This window comes from Ursus arctos, unplaced genomic scaffold (assembly GCF_023065955.2).
Source record: "Ursus arctos isolate Adak ecotype North America unplaced genomic scaffold, UrsArc2.0 scaffold_3, whole genome shotgun sequence".
Classification (NCBI taxonomy): Eukaryota; Metazoa; Chordata; class Mammalia; order Carnivora; family Ursidae; genus Ursus; species Ursus arctos.
Window position 1 is genome coordinate 100421360 of NW_026622985.1, and position 13538 is coordinate 100434897.

Consider the following 13538-nt stretch of genomic DNA (forward strand, 5'->3'; position numbering starts at 1 on the left):
TAAATCAAGGGCTTCTTGATCCCACTCCAGAAACATGAATGTAGGGCCCCAATCATCAGCATACAGGAAAAACACTCAATTTTTCTAAAAACAAAAAAAAAAGTGTACAAATATTAGAGTACATGTTAAACATAAAAGGGGCTAGGTCTCAACATTAGTTTACACCATTTAACATGGAGATTTGATAAATTAGAATGTCATTTTGCCCTCTTGGTTCTCATGATGGCATTAGGATAAAACGTCTAAAAAACCATTTAAAAGCTTAAATCAATATTAAGATCATTCAAATTGCCCAGTTAACAATTTCTGTCCATTGAGTCAAAGGTTGATGGTGGATACATAAATTCTATGAAATGTCTTGAAAGATGCTTGACGGGTTTCTTTTTCCCTATTAGTTGGAACGATGGGTGTTTTATAATTAGCACTAGGAATCAGAACAGAATAGTGATCTGAGAGAGAGAGAAAGAGAGAGAGAGAGAGATGACCCAAGACAGGTTTTAAAGGACAGACAAAGCCTAGGCAGCCAACAGGATTTGGGACCCTGGGCCATGATGGTGCCACCAGTGAGGGACATGTCTCAAGCTGTGCAAGCGGCCTCAGCCCCTGAATGTGTGCCTGCCCCTCCCCAGCCTGACTGCTCTCCAGAAGAGGCGCTGTCCACCGTCTCCAGAACGGTCTTATCCTAGAGAGGCTGAACGTGCACGGCTAAGAGCAAGCCTCAGACGGCTTCCACAATTTCCTTGCATGTCCAGCCGGGGGGACCTTCCTCTAGGTTACGGGGTTGGCTTTCACCTGTTTTCCTTAGTGCTGTTTTCACATCCTTGCTGAATTTAAGCAGCTAGCTAGGAAAATCTGACTCCGGCCAAGATTAATAAGAACATCTCTTGAAAAAAGAAAAGTATCTTTTTTAAGGCTATAATGTATCTTCTTATGTAAATTATTTCAAAAAAATACTCCATTTCATTGGGTATGTTAAACAGTTGTAAATTTACCCCAGAACTGGAACAGTGGGCCCTCCTGGATCCTCCTGGATGATGGCTGTGGGCCGCATTTTAAAAGACCAACTTTCAATGTGTAACTTTTCCATCAATCACACAAACACACACTATGCCAATCACACAGTTGCCTCCAAGAAAAAAAGAGACTTCTTCCTAAATCTTTAGAAATCAGAAAACTTTGGATGTTGCTCTACTATAGAATTTTGGCCTGAGATAGCAGAGAATAGTTTCTCCCCAAAGCAAATGTTCCATTTTTCCATAATTGCATTTCAATCACATATTTGGATAATCATCAATCACAGACCTAAAAATACTTATTAAACCTACAAAACTAATTAGTCCTACTGGGAATTCCACCAAGAGCGTCATCAGCTGCTCCTACCTTCTTCTCAGGTGAGTCCCCCAACCCCTTGGCTTTCAGTATGGTCCCCCAATATTCCCCACCTCCATAGTCAGCACCACAACCCACCCAGGGGCTCAAATTCAAGAGACCGAGGTCATCCTGCTTCCTTTCCTTCCCCGACACAGCAAGACACACCGGCCTTATTCCTACCTCCAGACATGCATATGCCGTTTTCATCTCCCTGCACCGAGATCACTCTGCCTGGCTGCCCACTAAACAATGTCTTCCCCCGAGGTCTTCTTCTAAATCAGTCCTAACTCTGTCTCTGCAACACATCTTTTGCTTCCTTCCAAGCACTGCTCCCTGCCTTTAATTGTTCATTTGTTGGTCACTTACTCTGTGCTGCTTCCCCCACTGGAGTGTGAGTCCCAAGAGAGCTGGGGTGGTCTGCCCACTACCAAGGCCTGCACGGGGGAGATATGCAGGAAGCACCTGCCAAATGGGTACTCGTGGTAGCAAGTACATGTAAGGATTGTGATACTGAGAAAAACACATGACAGGGTATAGATATTAAGTACCTGATGGACTGAACAACAGGATTCCCCCCGAGATGGGATTCTGTAAGAGCACCCCAGACGCGTGGAAGGGAGAGAGAAATGGTGGGGGCACACCAGCTTGGTCGTGCCTCAGCGACAAGGGGTGCGTTGCCATTGCTCAAGCTCCCATCTCCTAGAACTCAGCCGCAGGGCTCCAGCCCCATCACAAGGGAAGCCTGGGAGCCCCAAAGAGGGTGAGCTGGCAAACAAAGAGCATTTTCTCCACCCCAGGGAGAATCAGAGAGAATATTCCCCATCTGAGGAAGCTCAGAGACTGAGGCAGAAGATGCACTCGTGAGGAAGAATGTGGAGGCATGAGAATATTGGCTCTGATTTCACATGTACTATTAAAATTCTACCAAATGGTAGTTCTATGTTACATGAAATTGGGGGGGGGGGCATTTTTAAAACTCCCAAGACTGCTATGCAGAGGGACTCTGACTGTAACAGTCTGGTTCCTTCTCACGCTTTTGAGCTTGTTCTCGCCACATGGAGTTTGCATGGAAAGGTTGTTCTCACTTCAGTTCAGCTGCCCTCACACCCTCCCCATGGCGGCAGGACTCTAAGGATGGGTCCTCCTGGGGCTCCCTCTCCAGCAGAATCCACTCTACACAGTGAGCACAAGAGAAGAGCAGGGGTCTGGTCTTCCCACGAGTGCGCGTCCCGGGTGAAACCGGGCAGGCACAGCAGGTGCTTCCGATGCCTGGCCGCGGGCTGCCCTGGAGATCATCACAGACGATCCACAAACCAGACATACTCTCACAGCAGTCTGTCTCGAGACGCAGCTCCATGGGGAGCACCTAGCCAATATACACAGGGCAGGCCAGAGATGTGAAGGGGCGAGGGCACACAAGAGCCTCAACCAATGGGGAAGGGGAGATGTGCATAAATACTCCTGCCTCAAGAGGGCTACTCGGAAGTTCCACCCAGGGTCTCCAGGGCAATGAAGTCCAAGCAGACACCTACTGGTAAACACAAGACCCAGCGAGTTCTCCCTGCAGTGCCCACAGTTGCACAGAGCCCTTCACTTAGTGGGTCCCCACTAAGCTTAGCTTAAAGCTCTGCTGTGATTGTCTTGAATTTTATTCATCACTTTCGGACAAGGGATTCTGCGTTTTTATTTTGCACTGGGCCTGCAAATTATGGAGCTTGTCTGACTTATTGGTCTCTCTCAGATAAACCACTCACAACCAAATCCTCATCTCAGGGGCCGCACTAAGAGAAACTTGCACTAAGTCAGCAGAAAATGCTCTTTGCTTTTCCTTGTACTCCTCCCCTCCTCTCTGCCTCCTCCGTATTTCCTTTAATCTTGGGATATCACAACACATCACAAAGTGTGAAGCCTGTACCCCAGTTTTGGTCCCCCCATCAATCAAAGTCTAGCTGCAGTGAAGAGATTTGTATGGACAATGTGTGTTGTGGCAACACAATACAATGACTTTCATGACACTCACTGATCATTCCAAGAAGGCTTGCACCTCAGGACCTTTGCATTTACAGCTTTCTGGAATGTTCCTCTACCCATCATTAAGTGTCTAACATGGAGAAACACACACGTGTGCTCAGTCTGCTTCTACACAGACCAGGGCTGGGATATTCACAGGAGGAGTCCTTGTCTTCCCAGTGATTCCACACAGGTTCCCTCTGAACCCAAACTCCCCAAATACACGTGAAGTGACTTCACTTCACTTCACTTCACTCATCATGTGAATTGATTTCAGAGCCCACCTCAGTATAAACTAAAGTGTGCCTTCTCTACAGATGACTGACTCAGAGAGAACTCCCAAAATCCCGTGAGTCACCGTGCTCGCCTGGGAAGCTGTCCTCGCCCACCTGACTCCACTTAACCTGCACAACCTCAGGACACAGTCTTGGGCTTGTGGACATTCTAGAGTAAGAAAAAGTTTCATCAAGTATCCAGTACTGGACCATTTCCTGGGACAGTGCTCAGTGATTCACTGGAGCCCGATGAGCCCACATAAAATCTGAACGGGCAAGACACTGGGCGAGAACAGCTGAGACAGCTGAGTGTTTTCTTTTCCTTCAGAAATGTTCCATATCAACTACGTATTCATTCCATAATGGTTAATGTGAATATTTTCATCTCTGAGTCCTTTAATTTAATGTGTTGGTTGAGCACTTGTTATGGGTTGGCCATTATGAAAGCACAGCACACGTTTAAGATACAGTTTCAGTCCTCAAACAATAATAAATCTGGTTGGGAAAGCAATTTATTTATACTTGAAAATTGTGGTTAAGTTAAAAATATCCTTAAACAGACAATGTATGCTGTAGGAGAACAACAGAAGTTCCCTGAAGATATCAAGCACACTTTTACTTCAAGGTCTTTACACCTATGGTTCCTTCTAGAATGTTCTTTCCCTCAGATACCTCTAAGGTTTGCTCACTCCCTGCATTCAGGTCTCTGCTCAAAGGCCCTGTCACATGGGGACTTCACTGACACCCTCACACCCCTGCTCCCCATCTCCTCACCCTGCACGCACCTGCCAATGCTAACCTGCACTGACTCCTGTATTCCTAGTGCCTGTCCTCCCCTCCCAGCAAGTGCACAGTCTGTGGGGGCAGGAACTTGATCTGCGTCTGCTCACCGCTCTGTCCCTAACATCTGCAGGAATGCCTGGATCACAATAGGCATGGGACAAAAAGTTCTCAAATTAATGTTTAAGCAATGAGTCCTTACTTCACAGTCTGAGGTCGTGGGGATTCAGACGTCTTCTGGGAAAGGTTTCAACTGCCATATGAAATTACAAGGATAAGCCCTATCTCCCAACATCAGCACTTAAAATCATGCCAGCAAACTTTACTACAACTTGCTGATCACATATATACCCCAAATAAATGCTGAATTTGTGTACAAACAACATAGATCATTTATGACCAGCAGATAAAGACGAGCCCCGTTAAACATATTCTCAACTCTGGACATTAATACCAAGGCTGGTGTTAATTTTAGATGTCCACGTAATTTGAAGCAAATAAATTCCATATATATCTGAGCCATATCTTCTAAAGACAGACCTTTCTCAGCATGGATGATGCAAAACAGACAGGAAAGCAACTGTGACGCTCTCTCACCCGCTGCGGTCGGGCACTCACTACGGGGTTAGGGACGGTCCCCTTCTATACGACAACTGTTTAACTACGCTTGCTTCCTTGTTGGTTGGTTTCAGTCCAGGTGGTGTACTGTGCTCGCGGACTGAAATCGAAATTTCTTGCATGTGTAGTCTTCATCCAGTGAAATAAAATACGCTTCCAGAAAATCCCCTAGTGGCAGAGTCATGCATAAACCAGCCGAGCTGGGTGCCTGAGGCCAGAGGAAGGGCGAGCACCCTCTAACCCCCGCCACTCACTGCGCGTACCTCGCATCCACACCTCGCCTGTCCCTTCTCAGAACTGCTCTGACGTCCTTGTGGCACCACACCACTCGGCGATTACTTACCATAGCTATGTTGCTTGGCGTTTAAACCGTACATGGAGCAGAGTGTGTCCGTGTACAATTTCGAAATTTCCTAGGGTAGTTATGTAAAAGCGCACGGTCTCGGGTATGTGTTGGCCGACAGGTACTTCTGCTACAAAGCCTGGTGGGCCCCCCGCAATGACCATGCTTTGTGAACTGAGGAGGGAAAGCAGCCTGAGACTGAGCCCCAGCACCCATAAATGCCAGCCTGGGGCAAAGTGTGTGTTCCCCATGCTTTCTCTGTCCCCCAGAGCAAAACTCTCCTCGTGACGTGGAAGAATCACACGAGTGGAGACTTTTGTCTCTCTGATTAAATAGTAAAAGAATTCTGCTACAACGTGAAGACCATGCCAAAACAAAGAAAGATGTTTCAGAAAGCATTCTCTTTCCAGGGATGGAGAAGAGGGAGCACATGCTCTGTTCACACGGACAGAGGAAAACTAATGCACGGAGCACAGCAAACCCACACAGGTGATGAAGACAGTGCTTCTGCGTCTCCATTCGGTCTGCGTGCTTCCCAGTGGCCCCACCGACCATGGCAGATGGCATGGGCAGCGAGCACCATACTCTCTACCGGAACACAGGCAGACCCCGGTGTCCGATTTCACTGCCGCCCAGAACGGAACACAAACATGACATCAGGAGAGCCATCCAATTGGAAGGGCCACCTCCCTCTTCATCTCTCTGATAGAAACCAAGCTCTGGACACTGCCAAGGTGTGACTAATGCCTCCTGATTCTGAGCTTACCTTATTCCTTTTTTTTCCCATGTAATTCTGCAAAGCTTTAAAACAGGAAAGGAACATTTGGCCACGAAACGCTTTACACGAAATAAAAATCCCCAGCTCCAGTCCCCACCTCAGCCCCTCAATACAAAGCAAGTTTTATTAACACAAGGCAAGTGCTCAATTTAAAGAGAACCATGGGCATTAAAGCAGATTGTTTTATGTCTCTGACATGAATACTCCGGGTGGACGAACTATCAAGCCCTGGGTTCAAGTGTGATTAATGCCTAGTACTTGGCAAGCATCCAAACTTATTAAATCTGATGGAGTAAAACAGCATAACTTTCTCATATTATTTCCAAGAGATATGATTGGGCTGAACTGTAGTAGTGAAGGAAACTGGGAAGGAGCCGTGGTGCAAGGAAGAGGGAACTCTGGTTTATTTACAAAGAATTCCGCAGAGGGAGTGGGGTGTTTCAGCAAGTGTAGGCAGAGCTCAGTCACCTTGGCCCAAGGAAAAGAGTGAGGGCTGAACACAAAGTCAACACAACCTTCCTGTGTACCCTGCGGCTTTTCCACACCCCCGAGCACGGAGCCCTACTGGAAGAAAAAGGAAAAGAAAGTATCTGATAAATGCTCCCTCCTCCCCCCCAAAGCGAGTATGTCAATACATTCCCACACACGTCCTTTTGTATTCGGCATGGGAGATCTATTATCAGCCTGCTGTAAACGGTCCCTTTCCACGGACAGCTACACAATCTGATGTACGGTGTGTTGACATAGTATGTTTGCAGCCCGGACAAGCTTGTCTGAAACCGACTGTTCACAGATTTAATAGTTTAGGGATCGTGCATGCTTTGCCCTTCTGAGCTGGGTGCTGCTCAAACCAAGCAGTCCTCATCATTCAGACACTCACTGAATTCATTCAGCTCTGCTTTGAACAAAATGAAATTCCAAGGACACAAATACACAGAAGAAAATGACAGACTGAAGAGCCTGTTCGGTGTGTCCCATGTGCCGGGCGGGTGCTGAGCAGACCGGCCCAGGCAGGTCGACCCTCACCACAGAGGGACATGGAGGAGGACCCGGCCCACACAGACTCTGCCGAGACTTTACACACTGGCCATCCAGACGCTCAGATGCTTGGACTCGGGGTCATTATTTGAGAAAGAGAAACATACAAAAATGTGTGTAATATCTGAGCCCATCCCAGTCGATGACAAATCTCAAGGCAAATCTGAGACGTGGGAGGGAAGACGAATGCCCCCCTCCCAGTCTCTTAACTGATAAAAGAATAACAAATACAAGAGAAAAAATCTGCCAAACAACAAAGCTTCAATTTATTATACATGCTCATCAATTTAACCCAAAAAAACCCTTAAAAGCCTGAGGGTGATCCGGCCCCTTTAATACGTGGGCCCTGAGCGCGCCGCAGATCAAGGCCCAAGCCCCGGCCTGCTCTGTCTGCGAAGATGAAAGCCGGGCGAGCACAGGTGAGGGCTTTTCTTGAATCATCACCTGCGATTAAGCAAAGGAAAACGAGGGGAGAAGCGGTAAGCCGGACTCACTTTCAAACAACATCTCGGAGCAGGTGGATGCTTGCTGCGCATCACGGTGCTGTCTGCTGACGCGCTGCCCAGCCCCATTCGCCGGGCTCTCCTGAGTGCGGACCAGACTGCGCGCCGGGAACGTGCAGGAGCTCCCCGCCAGACACAGACACACAGCGCGTCTGCGCCTCCCCTGACATTCTCGGAATGCACGTTCTAACGGCTTGTCCCAAGCAAGACAATGACGCGCGAGGCGTAACTGAGCACCTAAGCACGAGGTCTCCCGAGACTCCAGCCCACAACACCATCACACATACTTGAAAGTTGCTAAGACAGTAAATCTCAAACATCCTCGTTACGAGAGAAAAATTGAGCGACTGTGTGAGGCGATTATTGTTAAGTAGACTTACTGTGGTGATTGTTTAAATACATTAATATATCAAATCCAAAAACAATCCACCAAGTAAATAAACATAAAGGTCTTTGTTTTACTTCATCCTCCACCAACCCTCCAATGACTGCAGTTACTAGGGTCTTTCCAAAGGCAGAGGAGTGTTCACCCAAAATCTCCAGACCTGACCCATTCTCCAGTGACAGGACTGTCCCAGCCAAGCTCTCTTCCTCCTGAAAGAGCACAGCGACTTTGGTAAAAAGACATCTCAGCAATATATTATAGCGCTTTGTTGTCATTTTCAACTTTTTTCAGAAAAGTCGCACTGTTTGAACGTGGCTGCCGCTCACGGACAAGCCGTCTTCCGCTGTGAACTGCGGGCACCCGCCTGGCCCTCGCCCCAGCTCCCTGCCACCTTCCCGGGGCTGGGGGCACACTCCACGAGCGGCACACTTAGTTCAGCCACACACCTGCAGAAAGGACAGCAGACATTTTTACCAACAGATGCATGGGCTCTAAAGGCATTTACTGTAAAAAGGAAACGGACAGTCAATAATGTGGGCTTTGCGTTTGTGCGCTGCCAATCAGGCAGCCCGGGAACTCGCACCAGAACTTCAAAAAGAAACCCCAACTGCATCAAAATGAGTATGTGAGAAGTTAGTTGAGACTGACTGCTCATATGATAGGAAGCTCCAAACATCACAGTTTTCTCCTACAGACCGTCTGGGAAGCGACGGGAGGAACGCATTCCCTCTTGTGTCACGACTCTTCGTGAGCTGCTAAAATTCCAGGTGCACCCTGACTGCTTTCATTTTTGTAAATCGATAACAAGGATCAATGAGAGCTTGCTTTCCGTCACTGAAGAGCTAATGGTGATCATAGTGCATTAGGCCAACAGAGAGAATAGCTGTTTTCGGCTTCTGGAAAGTATCTTCTCCAAGGTAATTTTTTTTTTTTTATCTCAATCAATGAAGAGAGCAGAGGCTCGTATGCTGCTGGGTCACCACCAGCCCCGTGCTGGTCCACATAGCCCTGCTCCCAAAGTCAGCCAGATGTCTACATCTTCTCTCCTTCCTGCGTCTCATATGCAATCTGCCAGATGCTCTGTATCTCGGTTGCTGGTGGGCCCTGTTTCATGCTTCCTACCTGGTGCCCGACTATCAAACTCTGAAGGCCATAGTTCCCACTCGCCTTTCTGTGTGTCCCAGAACAGTGACCCTTCCCAAGTCAAATCAACCTGTTGAGTGGAACAAAATCAAACCTTCTGGCTGGGTCTGCATCTGTGGTTCAGATCCTGTGGATTTCCTACCTTCCTAAGCGGATGATCAAACAGTCCAAAGCAGCGGTGTTGCCGGGTTCCCTGCTATGCTGTCAAGGAAGGAACCGGGGATGTACTGTATGGTGACTAACATAATATAATAAAAAATCATTATAAAAAAAAAAAAAAAGGAAGGGACTATGCAAGCAGCAGCACAGGCAGAGGGGCATACCCAAAATAGCACAGCCCTTCCTCTGTGTGCTTGCTCCCTTGAGCCAAACGGACCAGGCACAGTTCCTCAGGCCCAGCAAACAGCTGCACGTCACTCCTGCACCCTGAGCCACCACGTGAAATTGTGAAACAGAATTCTCCTGGAAGAAGAGTGCGACTCGGCGGGTTTGCCAGGCAAAGCCGAAGGACTGCATCACTGCTATGCCCATCCACTTTGTGCAGATAGGAAATACATGTTTCACCCCTAACAGAAAGGAACCTGTAGAATTTGTCAGTTCAAACTAAGGGTGGACGAAGAAGTACCAGGTAACAGCACTGTTCCCTCCCCTGACTCGCAGGAAGCAGAGGTTCCATGTGAACGGGCTTCAGCAAACCTGCCCTGGAGCCTGGAACATTCTGGGGAAAGACCCTGCAACGCTGGGACGACTTCCGTCGACACACGAGCCAGGCAAAGGTGGACGACTCCAGTCCAGGGAACAGGCTGGACCAGGTGCCCAATGCTCCAGTCCTGGCCTCCCACAGGATTTCAGGAAACTCGTGGATCTGCTAGGCTCCCCACGTAGCTGTCACTCGTCAGGATTTGGGGACACGTCAAGGTCAGGGCCTCCTTCCTTTCCTCGCTCCTGGCTCACATCACACCTTGCGAGCAGCCGGGCTCCGCATCCTCTCCACACAGGCCACACCAGCACTCTGTAAGAACGAATGCCTGCTTGCTGCGGGCGCCCTCACCCCACCCTGTGTCTTTCTGAAGCAGTGCATCCTTGCTGCAGGCACCTTTACACACGGAGCTTGCAAGCCCAGGGACCGTCAGCTCTGGCAATGCTCAACGGGAGCTCATGCTTGCTGCTGCCTGGCCACTGGCAGCCAGGAGCCGCGAGGGCCGGCAGAGGAAGAAGAGGCTCGTGAGCTGGCGCCTCCGTCAACCTCTGCACCCCAGCCACCCATCTGCACAAAGGGCCTCAGCCCGGCCTCCACCTGCCCACTCAGCACTGACGACGCTCGCATGGGCTCTCTCCTCAGGAACCCCCCACAGGTTCCGCTCAGAACCCAGAGCTGCGTACCCTCTGAGCACAGCTGCAGGGCCCACCACCTGCAACTGAGGACGACACAGAAATGGAGCCTACAAACCGCCTGTCCCTGACACTCTCCCATCTTCTGCGCTGCTGCACGAACTGATGGGCAGCGCTTGGGCCCCACAGCCAGTTGCCAGCAGCTTGTGGGAAGGCTGACTGAGGCAGGGTCCAGGTCTGTAACCCGAGAGAAGGGATCTACCTCATGAAACTGGCCGTTACAGACAGATCTGGCCGTGGGGCAAGTTCACAAGAGCCGCCGTCTGGCTGGGGGTTGCAAGACGGAGCAGAGAAATCAGTAAGTAAATACACGATTTCCTGGCAACAAATACCTTTTCAGTATATTTCAATATTTCATAAACATACTTCTATCGAAGAAGCTATTTGTTGTTCGTTAGACATCTTGGATGTTGTGTGGCAGCCCCAACGCTGGCTGGGCCGGCATCTGGCCTCGTAAAACCCACTTGCCTCCACCCCTCCTGGACACGCCCCTCTCCAGAGCTCTGCAGGGGAGGCACGGGGACAGACGTCCATGGCACTGCTGCATGCAGTGTGACGACTCTCGTAGGTACTTCTTAGGGAAGAAATACCTATGGAGGTCACATCGCCAGGTCCTTCCACAGCTTGGCTCTCCTTCCCACTTCCTATGCCATTCATTCAAAAAGAAGCCCCTGCAGGCCTCCGAGTTCCAGCCCCATGCGAGGCACTGGCAGCACCCAGCAGCAAGCAGGGCAGTGGGGCTGAGCAGGGCTTGCGTTCCAGAGACAGGAGGCAGGCCTATCCGTCCCGGGGACTCCGTCGACAGCAGCCTACCCCTCTGGTCCAGTTTGTTTCTTCAATAATTCTGAGCTGCTCCAACAGTTCCACATTTCTCTAAATTGCACGGCAGGGGAGGGTTTGCAGGGGCTCGGGTGGGTGCCGAGGTGGGGCACACTCAGTTCCGTAGGCCCTTCCCGGGCCCTCCCGGCAGCAAGGGCAGAGTCTCCGGTAGCCAGCACGCCAGCCACCGGCTTTCAGGAGCCGCCACGCTGGATGTTTATGCACCCAGGTTTACAAACTCATTACAAGACCCACGTGGTTGTCCGTCTGTCTGTCCCTTTTATAATCTCAGGTACACTCGCTCAGTCTGAATGTGCTTTACGTTCATCAGGCTGTGGAAAAACATCCCTTTGCACATGGCTGGGCCAGAGGAATGTTCTGCTCTCCTCTGCTCACATGCTCTCCCGGCAGGCCTCGTGGCCGGCGCAGTAATGCTGGCAAGTAAGCACCGAGCAGCCGCCCTGGTCGGCGCGGGCACGGGCCGCAGCTGCTCCACAGACTCGTGCCCGCGGTCACACATTAATGCATCAGAGCTCCGCTGCGGCTCCTGCAGATTCGGCCCAGGCCCTGGCCTGCTGCTGGGCTGCTCCTCCCATGTTCTAGAGCCTTTCAGAGAAAGCCAGCACCTTCAGGCTCCTCTGCAAGGCCAGGGCTCCCCTCACCCGGCGTCTGCTTCATCTACTGTCTCTCTGGCCTCCAGGAACCTGCTGCCCACAGTCTCTGTTTTAAATGCTTGTCCACGGGGCATCCGGGTGGTGCAGTCGTTAAAGCGTCTGCCTTCGGCTCAGGGCGTGATCCCGGCATTCCGGGATCGAGCCCTGCATCGGGCTCCTCCGCTATGAGCCTGCTTCTTCCTCTCCCACTCCCCCTGTCTGTGTTCCCTCTCTCGCTGGCTGTCTCTCTCTCTGTGTCAAATAAATAAATAAAATCTTTTAAATAAATAAAAGCTTATCCAGATTCTCGGGTCTTCAGGGTGTATCCACTATTTATTTATTGTTAACATTTAATGTACAGACCACTTGCCACTTGACCTTAACCATTTCTCCCCAAAAGCCACATGGTAACTGACTAGAGCAGGTGCCTCGTCATCCACCTTCCCAGCCTTTCCGTCATTCGCCAGTCAACCTTTGGCTTTACCCATGCTGCAGACGGTCACTGAGAACCGCAACGAGTCCGCACCCTGGGAAACAGAACGAGTGAAAGTCGCGGCAGACCTGGAGAGGCTCAGGGCCCCGGGGAGGAAGTCACGGAGCAGGAGCGCCATCCAGGTGGAGGATGCTGGCGAACGCCACGGGACGTGGAGGCAGGTGCCGGGGGAGTCCTGCAGAGTGGGAAGCTGTTTCTGTGTTAGGGGGTCAGAGGCAGCTTCATCGAAGAGGTGACATTTGACCCAGAAGTTGAAAGAGAGAGCTGACTGTGCAGACAGAAGGAGGGAGGGCGCTGCATGCAGGAGAAGCAACTTGCCCAGGCAAGGCGAGCAGTACAAGCATCTGTGGGCCATCCGCGGTCCTTCACTCAGCAGCGAGCGGAAATGGCTGGTAAGAGAGCTGGGAGCTGGACGCCAGATTAAGAAATGTAGACTCACCCGCCCACTCAACTCCCATTTCCTGAGCACTAATTACACACCAGGCACTGTTCTCATCCTGGGAATCCAGCACTGACAAAACCCCTGCCCCAGAACCCATATTCTAACGGGGTCAGCAATGGTGATGAAATTAACAAAACATGTCAGACTCAGAGTGTGATAAACGCTAGAGAAAAATAAGGAGGGTGGAGACAAAAAGAATGTCCAGGTAATGGAAATGTTCACTTCAGAATAGTTTTGGATTTGTAGAAATGATGCAAAGATGGTGCAGAGAGACCCCCTCAGTTTCCCCTATGGTGCACTTGCCACCACGAAGAAACCAGTGTCGCCATATCACTAGCAGAACTCCAACTTTGTCCGGATCTCATGGGCTGTTCCCCTCACATCCTTCTTCTGCTCCAGGACCCCACCCAGCACACCCACTGCCTTGCATCCTCATGTCCCCTTAGCCTCCTCTGGTTTGCCACAGTTCCCCAGCCCTCCCCTGGGTTTTTGTGA